The sequence below is a fragment of the Callospermophilus lateralis genome, chromosome 2 (assembly GCF_048772815.1).
Source record: "Callospermophilus lateralis isolate mCalLat2 chromosome 2, mCalLat2.hap1, whole genome shotgun sequence".
Lineage (NCBI taxonomy): Eukaryota > Metazoa > Chordata > Mammalia > Rodentia > Sciuridae > Callospermophilus > Callospermophilus lateralis.
In genome coordinates this window covers 97,784,135-97,803,779 of record NC_135306.1, presented here as the reverse complement: position 1 = coordinate 97,803,779, position 19,645 = coordinate 97,784,135, and the positions used below count along the sequence as shown (strand labels likewise).

Here is a 19,645-nt window from a genome sequence, read left to right as displayed (position 1 = left end):
TATATAACACTCCATTCAACAACAACAGAACATACATTCTTCTCAAGTGCAAATGGGACATTCTCCAGGGTAGAACTATGTTAGCACACAAATCAAATCTCAGGAGATTTTAAAAGGTAGATATTATAAAAGGTTCTCTGATAACAACAGAATGAAGTTAGAAACAAAGAAGGAAAACATGAAAAAAACACAAATTTGTAAAAAAAAAAATTAAAACATGCTTATATAATCATAATGTTTGAAAGAAAGAAAGACAAAGGGATTTTCACTCTCTGCTTGCTTCCTGGTTCCTGCTACCTCTGGACTTCTCTCATGGCCTCAATGCAGGAAGAAGGCTGAGATGACAGGGGAGATCACTAAGGCGCAGGTCACCCAGCTTGGTGGTAATATGATCTTTGGGAAGATCATTCATAAGGAAATCCCAGCCAAAATCATTTTTAAGGATGACCAGTGTCTTGTTTTCCAAGACATTTAGCCTAAAGCACCAACATATTTTCTGCAGCATATATCCTAGATTTCTGCAGAAGAAAAAGATGATGCAAGTTTTCTTAAACATTTAATCATTATTGGTAAGAAATATGCTGCCAAGATGGGCCTGAAGAAGAGTTATCAAATGCTGGTTAGTGAAGGGCAGATGCAGGAAGGTTTCTGTCATATTCATGTCTTGTTCTTGGAAGTCAGCAGATGAATTGATCTCCTAGTTAAGATATGTTTGAGGAATACGTTCCCTGTCTCTAGACAAAGATCAAGTTTGTAAGCTCCAAAGTGGTAAGTACCACATTTATTTTTGACTATGTAAGGAAAGATTGGAGAAATAATTTTTTAAACCTACACATGCAAAAAAAATACATTATTGCATGGTTCTAAACAAATAAAGAGCAAGTGAAATTAGAAAATTTCTAAAGATGATGAAAGTGAGAACCCAACATACCAAAACTTATGGAATGGATCAAAAGCAGACATGGGATATAATTTTGTAGCTGAAAACACTTAAGATTTTTTTTTAAAGATTGCAAGCCAAACACTTAACTTCACAACTCAAGAAACTAGAAGAAAAAGAACTCCAGACTAGCAGAGAGAAGGAAATAATAAAGATTAGAAATAAATAAAACAGAGAAGAGAAAAACAATAGAGAAAATCAACAAAACCAAAAGTTAGTTCTTTGAAAAAGATTAATAAAATTGACAAAACTTTAGATTGGCCAAGAAAAAAGAGAAATAAGACTCAAATTCCTAAACTCAGAAATGAAAATGGAGATGTTATGATTGATTCTGCGTGTATAAAAAGTAATATAAAATAGTACTATAAATAGTTGTAATCCAACAATTTGGATAACTAACAAAATTGAAGAGGAGGATATACTCTGAATGTTTTGTATCTCTTCCAAAATTTGTGCCAAAACTTAATCCCTAATGCAACAGTATTAGGAGGTGTGGCAGGTGTGATACAGACTTGTATTCCCAGCTACCCCCGAGACTGAGGCAGAAGGATCACTTAAGCCCACAAGACCAGCCTGGATGACATAGCAAGATTGCATCTCAAAACAAAAAGAGGTGTGATCTTCAGTTGGTCATTGAGTCATGAGGACTCTGCCTCCATGAATGGGATTAGATGCTTTAATAAAAGGGCTTGATAAAGGGAATTCACCTCTTTTCCCCATCCTTCCCTTCCACATGTGAGGTTACAGCGTCCTTTCCTCTGGAAGACGCAGCAACCAGGCACCATCTTGAAAGAGAATTGGGCACCTCACTAGTCATTAAACCTACCCATATGTTGATCTTTTTTAAAATTTTTTTATTAGTGCATTTCAGATATACATAATATTGGGGTATATTTTGACATAATGGTAAAAGCATGGAATATGATTTTTTAAGCACAGAATATAATTTTTGCTCCATTCATTCCCCAGTACTTCCCCCTTTCCTGTTCCTCTTCCTTCTGCCCGTTCCCTTTCCTCTAGTCTGCTTATCTTTCTTTTTTTGTTTATAATTTTTTTAAATTAGTGCATTATAGATTTAAATAAAGGTGAGATTCACTGTGGTGGTTTCACATGTGTTCATAGGATGATTTTGTCAGTTTCATTCTACCATTCCTCCCTTTTCCTGTTCTTCCTCCCTCCCCTTCACCCCTTCCTCTACTCCACTGATATCTCTTCTATTTTCATGGAATTCCCCCTCTTTGGGTTTTTTTTTTTTTTTCCCTTATTTTGGTCTAGCTTCCACATATGAGAGAAACATTTAACTCTTGATTTTCTGGGTCTGACTTATTTCACTTTGTTAAGGTCTGTAAACAAGTCAGATTGGCACCTGTTATTTTGCCAGAGAAATGTTAGAGTCTGTAAACAAGTCTGGATGGCACCTGGCCAAATGCCAGAGGGAGTGGTTTGTGAAGTAACAAAAGCGAGCCATTAAGTGTGGAGATTCCTGATTGGTTGACTGCTGTATCTATTTTATGCTAATTAGATAAGCTGTGTAAAATGTATAAATATCGCTCAGATCCTCCAATAAACAGCTCCCTCTCCTGCTGCATCAACGTACACAAGTTATTCGTCACCCCCCCGGTTATTTTGCCCAGCCAGTCGGGCTGCGGCATCACTTAGCATGATAATCTCCAGTTTCATTCATTTACTGGCAAATGCTATAATTGCACTCTTCGTGGTGGAGTAAAACTCCATTGTGTTTATATACAACTTTGTCTTTATCCATTCATCTGTTGACTAGCATCTGGGCTGATTCCATAACTTGGCTATTGTGAATTGCACTGCTATAAAGATTGATATAATTGCATCCCTATAGTATACTGATTTTAGATATTGTGGATATATACCAAGGTATGGAATACCTGGGTCATTTGGTGGTTCCATTCCTGTTTTTTTGTTTTGTTTTGTTTTGTTTTTTTAGGAATATCCACACTGCTTTCCTGAGTGACTACTAATTGCAGTCTCACCAAAAATGCTTGAGTGTACCTTTTCCCCCACATTTTCAATAGTGTTTATTATTATTTGTATTCTTGATAATTATCATTCTGACTGGAGTGAGATGAATTTCAATGTAGTTTTGATTTGCATCTCCCTGTTGCTAAAGGTGTTGAACTTTTTAAATGTATTTGTTGTCCACTTGTATTTCTTCTTTTGAGAAGTGGCTGTTTAGATATTTTGTTCATTTATTAATTGGGTTAGTAGTAGTAGTAGTAGTAGCAGCAGCAGTTGTTTTTATTTCTTTATATATTCTGAATATGAATCCCCTGAGAAGCAGGTGGCAAAGATTTTCTCCCATTCTGTAGGCTTTCTTTTCGTGCTCTTAATTTTTTCCTTTTCTGTACAGAAGTTTTTAAGTTGATGCCATTCCACTTTATGAATTATTGATTTCATTTTTTACACTTTAGGAGTCTTGATAAGGAAGTTGGAGCCTGTGTCAATATGCTGGATTGTTGAATCTACATTTTATCTAGCATACAAAGTTTATGGTCTAATTCCTAGGTCTTAACCACTTTGACTTTTGTGCAGCATGAGAGATAGGGATCAAGCTTCATTCTTCTATACATGAATATCCAGTTTTCCCAGCACCATTTGTTTAAAAGATTATCTTTTCTCCAATGTAGGTTTTGGCACCTTTGTCAAGTATCAAATGTCTGTATCTATGTAGATTTGTCTCTGTGTCTTCTATTCCATTTGTCTTCATGTCTTTTTTTTATGCTGTGTTTGTTACTATAGCTCTGTAGTATTGAAAGCCAGTATTGTGATGCTTCCAGCATTGCTCTTCTTGCTCAGGGTTGCTTTGGCTACTCTGGATTTTTTATTCTCCCAAATGAATTTTTGAACTTTTTTTCCTAGTTCTGTAAAGGATATCACTGGTATTTTAATGGGGATTGCATTGAATCTGTATAACACTTTTGGTAGAAGAGCCATTTTGATAATACTAATTCTGCCTATTTAAGACCACGGGAGGTCTTTTGCTCTTTGAAGGTCTTCTTCAATTTCTTTCTTCAGTGTTCTATAGTTTTCATTTTAGAGTTCTTTCACCTCCTTGGTTAGACTTATTCCCAAGTTGTTTTTTTGCTTGTTTCTTTGTTTTGAGGTTATTGTGAATGGGGTAGTTTCCCTTCTTATTAGAATCATCATTGGAGTATAGGAAAGTGATTGATTTATGTATGTTGATCTTGTATTCTGTCAGTTTGCTGAATTTGTGGTTAGCTCTAGAAGTCTTCTAGTAAAGTATTTTGGGTCCTCTAGGCATAGGACCATGTCATCAGCAAACTGAGGTAATTTGATTTCTTCTTTTTCTATTTATGTCCCCTTAATTTCTTTCTCTTGTCTAATCTCTCTGGCTAGAGGTTCAAGGACTACGTTAAACAGGAGTAGTTAGAATGGCATCATTGTTCCTGCTTTTTTTTTTAATAAATGACAGCGGAATGCATTACAATTCTTATTACACATATACAGCACAATTTTCATATATCTGGTTGTATATAAAGTATGTTCACACCAATTCGTATCTTCATACATGTACTTTGGATAATGATATTTATCACATTCCATCATCCTTGCCAATCCCCTGCTCCCTCCCATCCCCTCCCACTCCTCTGCCCTTTCTAGAATTTATCTATTCCTCCCAGGTTCCCCCTCCTACCCCACAATGAGTCAGCCTCCTTATATCAGAAAAAACACTCAGCATTTGTTTTTTTGGGATTGGCTAACTTCACTTAGCATTATCTTCTCTAACTCCATCCATTTGCCTGCAAATGCCTTGATTTTATTCTCTTTTATTGCTGAGTAAAATTCCATTGTGTATATAGGCCACATTTTTTAACCATTCTTCTACTGAAGGGCATCTAGGTTGACTCCACAGTTTAGTTATTGTGAACTGTGCTGCTATAAACATTCATGTGGCTATGTCCCTGTAGTATGCTGTTTTTAAGTCTTTTGAGTATAGACCTAGGAGAGGGATAGCTGAGTCAAATGTGGTTCCATTCCCAGATTTCCATCTCAATACTGCTTTCCATATTGGCTGCACCAATTTGCAGCCCACCAGCAGTGTATAAGTGCACCTTTTTCCCCACATCCTCATCAACACTTATCGTTTGTCTTCATAATAGCTGCCATTCTGACTGGAGTGAGATGATAGAGTGGTTTTGATTTGCATTTCTCTAATTGCTAGAGATGATGAACATTTTTTCATATATTTGTTGATTGATTGTTGATACTCTTCTGAGAAGTGTCTGTTCAGGTCCTTGGCCCATTTGTTGATTGGGTTATTTGTTTTTTTGGTGCTTAGCTTTTGGAGTTCTTTATATACCCTAGAGAGATTAGTGCTCTATCTGATGTGTGAGAGGTAAAAATTTGCTCCCAGGATGTAGGCTCCCTGTTTACCGCACAGATTGTTTCTTTTGCTTAGAAGAAACTTTTTAGTTTGATTCCATCCCATTTATTGATTCTTGGTTTTAATTCTTGGTGCTATAGGAGTCTTATTAAGGAAGCTGGGGCCTAATCCCACATGATGAATCTTCTATTAGATGCAGAGTCTCTGGTTTAATTCCTAGGTCCTTGATCCACTTTGAGTTGAGTTTTGTGCATGGTGAGAGAGAGGGGTTTAATTTCATTTTGTTGCATATGGATTTCCAGTTTTCCCAGCACCATTTGTTGAAGATGCTATCTTAGACACAACATATCAAAATTTCTGGGACCCTATAAAAGCAGTACTAAGAGGAAAATTCATTGCATGAAGTTCATTCCTTAAAAGAAGAAAAAGTCAACAAAAAAAAAAATGACCTCACACTACATCTCAAAGCCCTAGAAAAAGATGAACAAATCAGCAACAAATGCAGCAGAAGGCAAGAAATAATTAAAATTAGAGTTGAAATCAATGAAATTAAAACAAAAAACAATTAAAAAATTGATAAAACAAAAAGTTTGTTTTTTGAAAAAATAAATAAAATTGACAAACCCTTAGCTATGTTAACAAAGAGAAGGAGAGAAAAAACTCAAATTACCAGCATACATGATGAAAAAGGTAATATCACAGCAGACACTATAGAAATACAGAGGATAATTAGAAATTATTTTGAAAACTTATACTACAATAAAATAGAAGACACTGTAGTCATCATCAAATTCTTAAGTCATATGATTTGCCCAGATTGAGTCAGGAAGACATACACAATTTAAACAGACCAATATCAAGTGATGAAATAGAAGATGCCATCAGAAAATTACCCCCCAAGAAAAGCGAGGACCAGATAGATACACAGCCGAGTTCTACAAGACCTTTAAAGAAGAATTAACACCAATACTCTACAATTTATTTCAGGAAATAGAAAAAGAGGCAGCACTTCCAAACTCAATTCTATGAGGCCAATATCACCCTGATCCCAAAACCAGGCAAAGACACATCAAAGAAAGAAAATTTCAGACCAATATCTCTAATGAACATAGATGCAAAAATTCTCAATAAAATTCTGGCAAATCAAATACAAAAACATATCAAAAAGATTATGCACCATGATCAAGTGGGATTCATCCCAGGGATGCAAGGTTGGTCCAATATACAGAAATCAATAAATGTAATAAATAATAAACAGGAACTTATCTCAACATCGTAAAGGCTATCTACGCAAAGCCTCAAGCCAACATCATTCTAAATGGAGAAAAATTAAAGGAGCTCCCTCTAAAAACTGGAACAAGACAGGGATGCCTTCTTTCACACTTCTATTCAACATGGTTCTTGACAATTAGACAGATGAAAGAAATTAAAGGAATATGTATAGGAAAAGAAGAACTTAAATTAGCACTATTTGCTGACAATATAATTCTATACCTAGAAGACCCAAAAAGCTCCACCAGAAAACTTCTAGAACTAGTAAACAAATTCAGCAAAAGTAGCAGGATATAAAATCAACACCCATAAATCAAAGGCATTTCTGTATATCAGTGACAAATTCTTTGAGAAGGAAATGAGGAAAACTATTCCATTTATAATAGCCTCAAAAAAATAAGATACTTAGGAACCAAATAAACAAAAGAGGTGAAAGATGTATACAATGAAAACTACAGAATCCTAAAGAAAGAAATCAAAGAAGACCTTAGAAAATGGAAAGATCTACCTTGCTCTTGGATAGGCAGAATTAATATTATCAAAATGACCATACTACCAAAAGCACCATACAGATTTAATGAAATTTCAATGAAAATCCCAATGGTATTCCTCATAGAAATAGAAAAGGCAATCATGAAATTCATCTGGAAAAATAAGAGACCCAGAATAGCTAAAGCAATCCTTAGCAGGAATAGTGAAGCAGGTAGCATCACTATACTATACCTTAAACTATATACAGAGCAATAGTAACGAAAACAGCATGGTATTAGCACCAAAACAGACTGGTAGACCAATGGTACAGAATAGAGGACACAGAGACTAACTCACAAAATTACAATTATCTTATATTAGACAAAGGTTGTTCCTGTTTTTAGAGAAAATGTTTTCAGTTTTTTTTTTTTGTATTCAGTATGATGTTGGTTTGGGACTTGCCATATATAGCCTTTACAATGTTGAGATAAGTTCCTTCTCTCCCTATCAGAACTTGATCTTAATCTTCCTAGCCTCCAGAACTGTGAGTATAACTTTTTGTTCTTTATAAATTACCCAGTGTCCAGTACTTTATTATAATAGCACAAGTAAGAGCTAGGTGTTGTGGTACATGGCTGTGAGTCTGAAGGCTGAGAAAGGAGAGTTGCAAGTTTGAAGCCAGACTTGGCAATTTAGCAAGGCCCTTAGCAACTTAGCAAGACCCTCTCTGAAAATAAAAAAATAAAGATGTGGCTCAGTGGTTAAGCACCCCTAGGTTCAATCTCCAGTACCAAAAAAAAAAAAAATTTACCAGTACAAATGGACTAAGAAAAAAAATCTATATGAAACAGGCAAATTGCTAGAAACCTACAACCTGCCAAAACTAAATTATGAAGAAATATAAAATCTGAATAGACCATAATTGTTATGATTGAATCAGTAATTAGAGACCACCTGATAAAGAAAAAGCCTGAACTTAATGATGTCATTGGTAACTTAACCAGTTAAAGAATTAACACCAGTTCTTCTCAAACTCTTCCCCAAAAAAATTTGAAGAGAAGGGTATGCTGCCTAACTCATTTGATGAGGCCAGCATTATTACCCTGACACCAAAGCCACGTGAAGACACTACAAGTATCAACCAATATCCTTGTAAAAATTAATGCAAAATCCTTACCAAAATATTAGCAAATTAAATTCAACAGCATATTAAAAGGATTATAAATTATGAATTAGTGGGATTTATTTCTGGAATCCAAGAATATTTCAATATTTAAAAATTGTTCAATATAACATAACACACTAACAGGATGAAAGGATAAATGGCACATGATCATCTCAACTGATGCAGAAAAAGCACCTAACAAAATTCAAACCCTTTCATGATAAGAACATTCAAAAAAGCTAGGAATAGAAGGAAGCTACTTCAACATAATAAAGACTATATTTGAAAACAACCACAAGTAACCTCATATTCGATGGAGAAAGCTTTTCCTCTAAGATCAAGAACAAGACGTGTATGCTTGCTTTGGCTACTTCTATACAACATAGTATTAAAATCAAGTTGCTCTGCTAGAGCAATTAAGCAAGAAAAGGGGGAAAAATCTGAATTGGAAAGAGAGACGTGAAAGGATCTTTGTTAACAGATGACATGATTTTATGTGTAGAAAACCATAGATTGTTAAAAAAAAAACTGTTAGAAGTAATAAATAAGTTCAGTGAAGTAGCAGGACCAAAATTCGTCAATCAACACTCAAAAATCACTTGTGCTTCTGTACACTAACAATGAAGAATCTGAAAAGGAAATTAAGGAAACAATCTCATTTACACTAACATCAAGAGGAATAAAATACTTAGAAATAGGCATTTTTAGTTTAAGGTTTAGCTCAGTGGTAGAGCACATGCTTAGAATATGGGCAATCCTGGGTTGGATCTCTAGGAAAGAAAGAGAGAGAGAGAGGGAGGGAGGGAGGGAGGAAGGAAGGAAGGAAGGAAGGAAGGAAGGAAGGACAGAAAATTTATGACCAAAGAGGGAAAAGACTTGTGGAGCCAAGCCCTTATCTCAAAGCAGCAGAGCTGTGGACTAGGAGGGCTGGAGCATGGGAGGCAAGAACAGGGCCACTGCCACCCAGAGCCCATCATGCTGGTGTGGGCCTGAAGCCCAGTAGCTAGGGCACACACACCTGTGGACCCTGGTGGCCTGACACTGGCTGAATAAGCAGCAATAAAATGGGAACAGGTGCAGACCCAAATGGTGATTGGAGAGCTAACCAACAGTGCTGGTACTTTTCCAAACACTGATTAGCATAAATTTGGACCAATAGCGTTGACCTGAAAGCTTTTTGAGCCTCTAGACTAGTACACTTAAGGAGCAACCTTCTCTCCTCCTGCCAAAATTTAAAATAAAATAAAATAAAATAAAAAAGGGCTGTGGATATAGTTCAGTGATGAAGCACGCCTGGGTTAAATCCCCAGTATCAGGAAAAAAAAAAAAAAAGTGCCGGCAGGTTCCATATCTGGGGAGGAGCCTGGTCTCTGATTCAAAGGTGGAGTCTTATTGTGTGGCCATTCAATGAGGAAAGGACAGTCTTTCCAATAAATGATGCTAAAGAAACTAGATATCCACATACAAAAGAAGAAACTGAATTCTTTCCTAACACCATATACAAACATGAACTAAACACGTGGAAAAATAAGAATTCATACCCCATTTGAATCAAATGTGTGATATGTCAAGATCATTGTAATGTTTTGAGCAACTAATAAAAAAATGAATTAAAAATAGACTAAAGATCTAAATGTAAGCACTAAACCATAAGCCTCTTACAAGAAAACATGAAAGGGGCTGGGGATGTGGCTCAAGCGGTAGCGCGCTTGCCTGGCATGCGTGCGGCCCGGGATCAATCCTCAGCACCACATACAGACAAAGATGTTGTGTCCGCCAAATACTAAAAAATAAATATTAAAATTTAAAAAAAAAACATGAAAGAGAATCTTCATGATAACAGATTTTACGGTGATTTCTTGGATATAGTACCAAAAGCATAAGCAACAAAAGCAAAAATAGCAAATTGAACTTCACTAAAATTAAATATTTTTTTTACATCAATGGACACTATCAACAGAGTGAAAATGAAACGCATTGGATGGGAGAAAATATTTGCATATTATATATCTGAGTAGGAATTAATATCCAGACTATATAAGGAACTCTTAAAAGTAAACAAAAGCAAAATATCTAATTCAAAAGCAAAGAACTTGAACAGATATTTCTCCAAAGAATATATACAAATGCCCCAAAACCACATGAAATGATGCTCAATAGCACTAATTGTTAAGGCAATGTAAATCAAAACCACAATGAGACAGTTATACCCATTAGGATAGCTACTCTTTAAAATAAATAAATAAACAAACAAACAAACAACAAAAACTGGTGTATTGTGGAGAGAAATTAGAGTCCTTGCGCATTGCTTGTGAGAATATAAAATGGTGCGGCTGTTATGGAAAACAACAATAATTCCTCACAATCTTAATCATAGAATTACTATTTGATCTAGCAATTCCCTTCCTGAGCATATCAACAAAATGACAGACTTATATATTTGTATACCAATGTTCATAGCAGCATTATTCTCAGTAGCCAAAATATAGAAACAATCCAAATGACCATCAAGGAATGAATGCCTAAATGAAAAGTTGTAAAAAAAAAAAAAAATATATATATATATATATATATATATATATATATATATATATATATATATAATGGAATTTAATCCAACCTTGAAAAGGAGTAAAATTCTAATACATAACATTGCATGGATGAAAACTGAAGGCACTATACTAATGGTAAGTTAGACATAAAGGACAAATAGTGTATGATTCACTTACGTGAAATTCATAGAGATAGGAAGAACACTGGTTGTCAGAGGCCAGGGAAGTCAGGAATGTGGAGTTATTGGTTAATGGATGAGTTTCAGTATGGAATGATGAAAAAGTTCCAAATGATGATGGGGAATGGCAATGATTGCACAACAATGTGAAGGTACTTAATGTCACTGAACTGGATGATTAAAAATAGTTAAAATTGTGAATTTTATGCTACATATATTCTATAACAACAAAAAAGAAAACTATAACTTTTTAACTTTAATAATACATAATATCTCTTTTCTTGATCAATAATTATAAATCTAATTCATCATTTTCAATGCAATACATCATAGAAATATACAATTGCCATTGAAAGGGCTTGCTATAATATGTTTAACTATTCCCATATTTTGAATGACATTTGGTATTATAAACAATGCTGTAATAACAATCTTTAAAATTATTATTATCTAGGGGCTGAGGCTGGGGCTCAGTGGTAGAGCACTTGTCTAGCATGTGTGAGGCACTGGGTTTGATCCCCAGCACCACATAAAAATAAGCAAATAAAATAAAGGCATTCTGTCTATCTACAACTACAAAAAAAATCTTATTATCTAGAGTCCCCAAATGGTGATTACTGGACAAAGTAAATGATATATTTAGATTTTTCTTTAACCCATTTTTAATTTTTTGTTTGTTGCTGGTGAAAAGCAGGAGGGAAGTTATTCTAAATTAGTTAAGATGTGGATTTAGCTTCATGTAACAAACTTTATTCTTTGTGGAACAGATTGTAGGTAGACATTATAGGACTAATGCAGAGGCTACTGCATGGGATCATCCAATAATCCAGTCTTCTTTCATCCACATATTTTACCATTGGTCCATAATGTTTAGCCACCGTGGTCCAAGATTGGCTCAGCGCCATGCCCATATCCCTATCATGAGAGTAGAAGGGGAGAAGATGAGCACATTCCCTTCCTTTCAGGACACCCACCACAGTATCCTATCTCCCTTTTCCTCCCACTAGTCTGAATTTAGTTATCTAACCTCTTCTAGCTAAAAGCCTGGCTGGGAAAATAGTCCTTATTTGATCATGTGCCCAACTAGTAACATGATGACCAAAGAGAGATTGAATAATAAGCAATGATCTTCCAAAAGAACAGTCAATTATACTGGGGACATTTATGAACTAAACCATTTCCTATTAAAAGTTGTTTACCAAGGTCTTCATAAAAGACTGTCTCTAGACACAACTTTGTTTGAATTTTATATTAAAATAGCTTGATAATAATGATTAGCTGGTATTATATTATTTTATAGTTGATTTAATAGTAATTTGCCTTTTGTCAGCTGCTTCTTGAAGCTGTTTGATTTGGGTTATTTTTACATATCATGTTAAAGATAGTCAAATTTATATTTTAAGTGGTTTATCCTAATACCACAATATTATAATTTGAGGCAGAAATTATTTTCTTAGTTCTTATTTTTTTCCACATTAAGAAGCATCTCTACCCACCAGTAACTATACAATTAAGACGTCACACATTTGTTTCATGATCCTAGCCTATGAGAAAAATAAAACATTAGTAAAGAGAAAGACCATAGAAGAGATCTGGTGTCAGAGAATAGCCTCGCCCAGGATGACACACACACAGGACTCTAACATATTATTCATTTCAAAATCTATAGGCTTGAGGAAGTATCAGGGTTAAGCCTGGCACTTACATCAGTTTGGGAACAGATTTAATCACCATGTCTCATCTTGGCATGTTCCACCCAGGGATTTTAAAATAGATGAAAGGATTGAGCCTTGGATGTTTATCACCTTGGGAGAGGCTGTTCTCTGTCAGGCATCCCTCCTATGCCCTTTCTCTTCAGGAATTCAAATGATGCTCTTCTGGGAATCTCCTGGCTCTGGCACATCATGCATCTCAGATGTATGGCTCCATTATTCTTTTAACCAAAATCGCACAACTTCCTGGTTATTACCTTCTCCCACCAAGTCCCATTCATTCTATTTTACAGAGGAAAGATCTGCTACAGGAAATGCTCCATGGTGTCCTTCTTTACTTTATAAAAAAGAAAAGTTATTTGATCAAAAGTGGCACTTGAGCAGGGCACGGTGGCACACGCCTGTAATCCCAGTGGCTCTGGAGGCTTAGGCAGGCAAGTCAAAGCCAGCCTCAGCAAAAAACCAGGCGATAAGCAGCTCAATGAGACCCTGTCTCTAAATAAAATACAAAATAGGGCTAGGGATGTGCCTTTGTGGTCGAGTGCTCCTGAGTTCAATCCCTGGTACCCCCTCCTCCCCACCAAAAACAAAAAAACAAGTAGCACTTGTTCTGCTCTGCTCTCTTACATCCTTTTGCCTTGCACTACAACCAAAACACAAACATTAGTTTCCACAAAGCCCTCAACAATGGAATAAACTGGAAGGCATTTTAGAACTCTAGATCTGTGGTTCTGGACCCTGACTTCTTAGTATCACCTGAGAAGTTTTTAATAGACCTCTGCTAGCATTCCTCCCAGGGGGACTTATCAGTTGGTGTGAGATAAGAGACTTAGCTCTCTCATTCTTTTATGTCCTCAGGAGAGGAGGAGCAACAGAGCGTTGCAGAGGGAGGTTAATCTCTTAGTTCCAGATGCTACAAAGATTCGCAGCATCTTATACTACAAAGAAAGTCGTGCATACCTCCGTAGAAAGCAAGCTCCTCCCAGGGCAGAAACTCTGTCCCCTCCGAGCACACAGAACTGTGTCCGTCTGTCAGATTTGTTGTTAGATGAGCACGTGGCAGATTTGTTGAATGAATTAATGAGTGGAGTGGATGAAAGAGCGAACTATGTGACACTCAAAGTTAACTATCAAGTTTTACCCAGAAAAAGAAACTTGATTCTGGTTCTCGGCTGGCTCCCAGTGTGTTTGCAGTGGTTGCTTGTCCTGGGAAGCTGGCTTCCATACCCGCTGAGTTCTCGCTGTCTCTCAGGCTTTGTGATTCTTTTGCATTGTAGAAGGTTACAGTCCGACACAGTCCACCCAGGAACCCGCTCCTGGTGAAACACACCTTAGGGAATACCTTCGGACCAGATGGTAGGAAGGAACGGAGGGAAGTGCAGTTCCGGCGACTGGAGGTCCTATGAGCTGGCAGGTGCGGGGAAGGGCGATCAAGGGTGGAGAGAGCCCACGTCGGCGGGCGGGGCCCAGAGCTGGCCGCCCGCTCCTGCACCTGCCCCGCCACCTGCCGCTGCACTTGGCTTGCGGGCGCTGGCCGCGGACGCTTCTGAGGAGCTCAGCTCAGGTCAGACTCCGTTGAGGGCAGGGAGCTCCCACTGTGAAGAGGGGCTTGGACTGGGATGAGGGTTACGGACAGGAGCTCGGGAGTAGGACAAGAAACGGGGAAAGGAGCTCAGGGAGGGGAAAGGGCCCCCTGGGAAGGGCACTGGGACGAGAAGTGCTCTCAAATTTGGAGAGGTCTTGGACTAGGAAGGGACGCTGGGATGGGGAGGAGGACTCAACTCAACTACGGGAGGGGCGGGAGGATGTTGGTGTCGCCGACGCCCGCCGAACTGAGAGCCCCTCGGGGCTGGGAAGTTTCCAAAGGTCCCCTTGTGCTCCGCGCCTCGGTCGCTTTGCCGGCCCTGAAATGAATATCACTCAGGGTCCCCCAACGAATCAGGTGGACTGCGCTTCGTGGTGAGAGGAAGGTATGAAGCCCCTGGCATCCATCCTGTCCCGGAGGGTCGCTCAGAGGTCACCCTGCCCACAGTGATGACAGGCACCTGGGCCAAGGGACCTGAGCTGTTTTTAGTCAGCCCTTGTAGCTGTGGGAACTTGTATCCAACGGCCACTCCTTGTTAGCCAGGATCTACTAATACTTGAAACAGACACTGTCCTTCGTCCTGGAAGTCTGGTATCTAATAATACCCGGCGATGGATAAAGTTCTTCCAGCCACTATTATAGAGCAATAAGTAGAAAAGCTGTCTGGAGCAGAGGGTGAATTTAACCGTGGAGAGATTTGAGTGGAGAACCCTCTCTGGGTCCAGAAGGATGAGGTAGCACCGAACGAAAGAAAGATTTTGGCTGAACGAAAGGTTCAGCCAGCGAACCTAGCGCTTTATGAAATAGAAGCCATGTTTAAATTTTAGGGCATGTCTTTCTCCTAAAACTCACAAAAATGGCCATATCCTTTACATTCTCCTTGGTACTTGCCATTTTCTTCCTCTCCCTCCAAAACTTCTGAAATTGGCCTCCCAGGCATCTAATTGGCTCCTCCAAGTGGCACAGTCTTCTAAACCTAAAGGTTTACACCATTTTACCAGTAATTATTTTAATAAATAGTATGGTTTATTGTCCATAAGACACGTGTGCTTATTTAACCTACTGTGCTCTATATTTAGCAGAATCTGGGTATTGCACCTGCATGCAGAGACTGAAGTGGTAAAGCACAGTACACACAGTGAAACATAGATGGGGGGCCCAGAGCCACTTCAGACTTGGCTCTTCATGAGTAAGTTTCTTGGCTTAATAACAAACAGGGTGATCACTCTCTGTTCCTACAGTTTCTAGACAATATGTGGAATTGATATTAAGGCGCTATTGAATATGGCCCCTTGCTTTTACCAGAGGAGGGAGTGCCTGAGATAAGTAGAGAGTGAGACATTATCTCTCTCTCTCTCTCTCTTTTTTTTTTTTTTGGTATTATAGGAGCCAAGCATTCAATTTCCTTCTTTCTAAAGAGCTTGATTTCCTCTCATTTCTTCTGTGGAAAATGGAAATAGAAGCACTACTTACTTTTCTTCAAGCCACACATTTTTCCTTATATTCTGTGGGTCCTAGCCCCACCCTTCTGCTGGATGTTGGTTGTGATGACTGAGGTGAAGCTATTAAATCTTACAAGTGGCAACAATTATTCCATTTGGAGTCTCCTTCTGCTATATCCTTAGTTATGACTCTGGCTTAATTGAACTTTGAGACAGGATTTGACGAGGACTGGAGAGAAAAAGAGGCAAAGAGGAAGATTTCCATTTCTTATCTCTTCACCACTTAAAGATAACAGTGGCTGCCATCCTTAATTGTTCAAACTACAGATGTTGTCTATATTGGGTATAATCAAAGGACTGCCTCTTCCTCAAATGCATTTGCTTGTTGAAATGGATGAAGGCAGTTTTATCATATGTAAAACCACTCCCATAGCCAAAGTCCCTGCTATTACAAAGGTTTTTAACTGTAAAAAGCTGAAAACTGAGGTATCAACAAATAGGTGCATACATAGACACAGTTTATATCTATATGTTTCTACAGGCAGGTCATAAGACAAATACTAGATTATTCACATATTAGACCATACTGAATATGAACAATTAGAGACCCCAGGTAAGTACTTAATCCCCACACTTCATTTAATTTTTTAAAAATTTGTGTGTGAGTGGATAAGTGGGTTAGCGTGTGTGTGTGTGTGTGTGTGTGTGTGTGTGTGTGTGTGTGTGTGTTTTGCTAGGGGTTGAACATAGGGCCCCCTGTTTGGCTCCACCACAAAGTTAACCCCCAACCCCAACTTTTCTTTTTTTGTGGTGCTGGAGACCAAACCCAGGGCTTCAGCATGCCAAGCAAAGGCTCTATCACTGAACTACATACCCAGCATTTTTACTTGAAATCTTAGCTTCCTCCCTTTTAAGAGCCAGCACTCTCCCCAAAACCTTCATTGGAACTAGGAACAAACAAAAAGAGATCACTTAAATTTTAGCTGTTTTTTGTTTCTTTTTACCTATGTCTCTTGTGTAAAAATTAGATAGCCACAAGGCCCATTATTGGGGAGGCTAGAAAGTCAAAAGATCTATCAGCCACATATTGAGGCCACAATCTTTCCCTTGCTAGAATCTAGATGTTATAAGCCATTATCAGTATCTTTCTGGTAGTCAAATCATAATGAGGCTTTCAGTATGCAAAGTGATTTCTATAAGCAGCCCTGTAAGTTAAGAGCAAACAGAGGCATTGTGTATGTGGCCCAGGGCTTTCCAGTTATTAAATAGCTAAGCCAGGACCCCAACCAGAATTTCTTCCAGAATACCACTGCTCTCACTAGGGTATTTTTGTTGTCAGTGTTTGCTGTTTGTCTAATTTTGTGATGGGGATTTGTGATTTGTTTCTCCTCAACATTTAATATATTCTCTGACGTGAATTTAGAGCCTAAATTTAGAGACACTTTGGTCCATTTCATGCCCATCTTTGTTCAATGTAATCACAAAATATCTTAGAACTAGGTATACTTAAAGACTATCAAGTCAATCTTTTTTTTTTTTTTAAAGGTGATTCCGGAAAAATTAGGTAGTACTCCATGTTGCTTTGTTATAGGGACAAAGGAGGCAAGGCCCCGAAGCTAGCAGGAAACAGTTTTATTTGGCTGCAGCCAGGTTCATAGCTTTTGCTGTAATCAATTAATCCCCTGAACCCTGAGTTCAGGTAGTTTTGGAGTTTTATACCCAGCATGTGAGGGGAGGGGCTCAGAAGTTCACAGTCTGCAGAAGTTCACATAAAAACAGCTTTTTCTTTCACTGTTTTGGGCAAGTTAACACTTCAAGGACAACACCTGAGAAGGGGAGAGCTTCTTCTCCCCTTTCTTTTTGCCCCCTGCCAGCTGTTACCATGGAGCCCAATTATAACTTATCTTAAAAATATAGACATCTCTGTGAAGCCCCAGCTCAAGGCCAGAGGCCTTGTTTGCACATTTCTACAAACTACTATACTGGATGTTTGTGAAAAACTAGTAAGGGGTGTCCAGCACCTGGAGTGCTGGTATCTTCTCGGCCAGTGGCCAAGTAAAACAGGGCAACACAAAAATAGGAAGTTTATCTACACTGAACTCTTTTGCAGAGACTCTTTTGCTGACAGTCCTAAAATCAGTCTGGGTGAAGATTTCTGGAGAAGCCCAATTAAGTCTTTTTTGTGGAGAAAGGGGGTACCACTTCAGCTTTCCCAAATCTATTTCGCTAAAAAGTTACAGGTAAAATCTAGGTCTCCCAGAATTCATATTATTCCTCTTTCTGGCATGTGGTCCCTTGGGAATATAAACCAAGTAACTATTTTGATTCACTCTATTGATTTAAAGTCTATTGGTTTGAGCCATAGTCTTCCTGAACCCCAGTCTCGATGTTCCTTGACTTATGATGGAGTTATGTCATCATGAACATCTTGTAAATTGAAAAATATCATGAGTCCAAAATGTGTTTACTGGGCTGGGGATATAGCTCAGTTGGCAGAATGCTTGCCTTGCATGCACAAAGCCCTGGGTTCAATCCCTAGCACCATATACACACACAAAAAAATTTTAAACGCATTTACTACACATAACCTACAAACATCCTAGTTTAGCAACACAGAACAATGTAGAGCATGGTTGTTTCCCTTTGTAATCGTGTGGCTGACAGGGAGCTGTGATTGGCTGCCACTGCCCAGCATCAAACAAGAAGATCATATTGTATATGACTAGTCCAGGGGCAGATTAAATTAAAGACCTGAAGTATGGTTTTTACTGAATGTGTCTGACTTTTGCTCCATCATAAAGCTAAAAAAAATACTAAATTAAACTATCCTAAATCAGGGACATTCCCTACCTGTAGATCCTTCCAACTGTTTTGTGTTCTGTGAAGTAAAGCACCTTGTCTGTGTGGCCTCCTAAGTGATTCCTAGCAGTGTCCACTAATAGGCACTCAATAAAACATGTTGAATACATGTAAAATAAACATTTGACTAAGTATGAGATGGCACTAGAATTTCATTTAGTTATAAGTAATAGAAAATCCTTCTACAACTGGCTTAAACAAGCAAAGAGGTTTTTTTTTTTTTTTCCCCTCATATAACTAGAGATCTGGAAGTGAGAAGTTGGGAGCTAGAAAAGATATTCCAGAATGTCATCCAGAACAGGCTCTTTCTTTATTCCTGAACCACTGTTCTTTGTATGTAGCTTTCATGCTTGTCTCATTGGAGAGCTTAGCCTGCATAACAGCAGAAAGAAGGGCAGAAAGCAATGCACCAGCTGAGTTGGTCCTTTTTTATATTAATTATTGTTATTAATTAATATCTTTCCTGGAAACTCCACCCAGTAGAATTCTTATATTTCATAGACTGGAACTATGTCACATAGCCATTCCAACTAGAAAGGAAGCTGGGAAAATCTACTGTTTGGCTTGGATGTGTCATCAGTACAGCAAAACTGGAATTCTGTCAATAAAGAAGAGGGTAAAATACATATTGGGAGTGAACAACTAGCAGTATCACCATAATATACTTTATGAGTCAGAGACTCCTTGTTTCTAAATGAGTCATTTGGTTGGTTTGGTTTTTGTTTGTTTGTTTTATAAAAAAGCAATAGATAATGCAGTGAGACGAGGGGAACTTTTTAAAATTGTAGAATCTGAGGTCTACCCCCAAGAAATGCTGACTACAGTCAGACCTCCATTTCCGGGGTTCCCTATGTACAGATAAAACCAACCACAGATAAAAGGTATTGTAAATATACAGCAGGGTGGGGGTAGAGTTCTCCTGTAATCCCAGTCTCTCCTCAGGCTGAGACAGGAAGATTGCAAGTTAGAAACCAACTTGGGCAATTTAATGAGATCCTGTCTCAAAATGAAAAGGACTGAGGACGTAACTCAGTGGTAAAGCACCCCTGGATTCAATCCCCAGCACTTCCAAAAAATTATGTATATATTA

At 37.9% G+C, this 19,645-nt stretch overlaps 1 pseudogene; it reads left to right on the top strand.

The window, feature by feature from the left end:
- The first annotated feature begins 340 nt into the window (after nt 1-340).
- On the top strand, nt 341-693 carry LOC143391020 (adenosine 5'-monophosphoramidase HINT1 pseudogene; annotated as a pseudogene).
- The last annotated feature ends 18,952 nt before the right edge of the window (nt 694-19,645 follow it).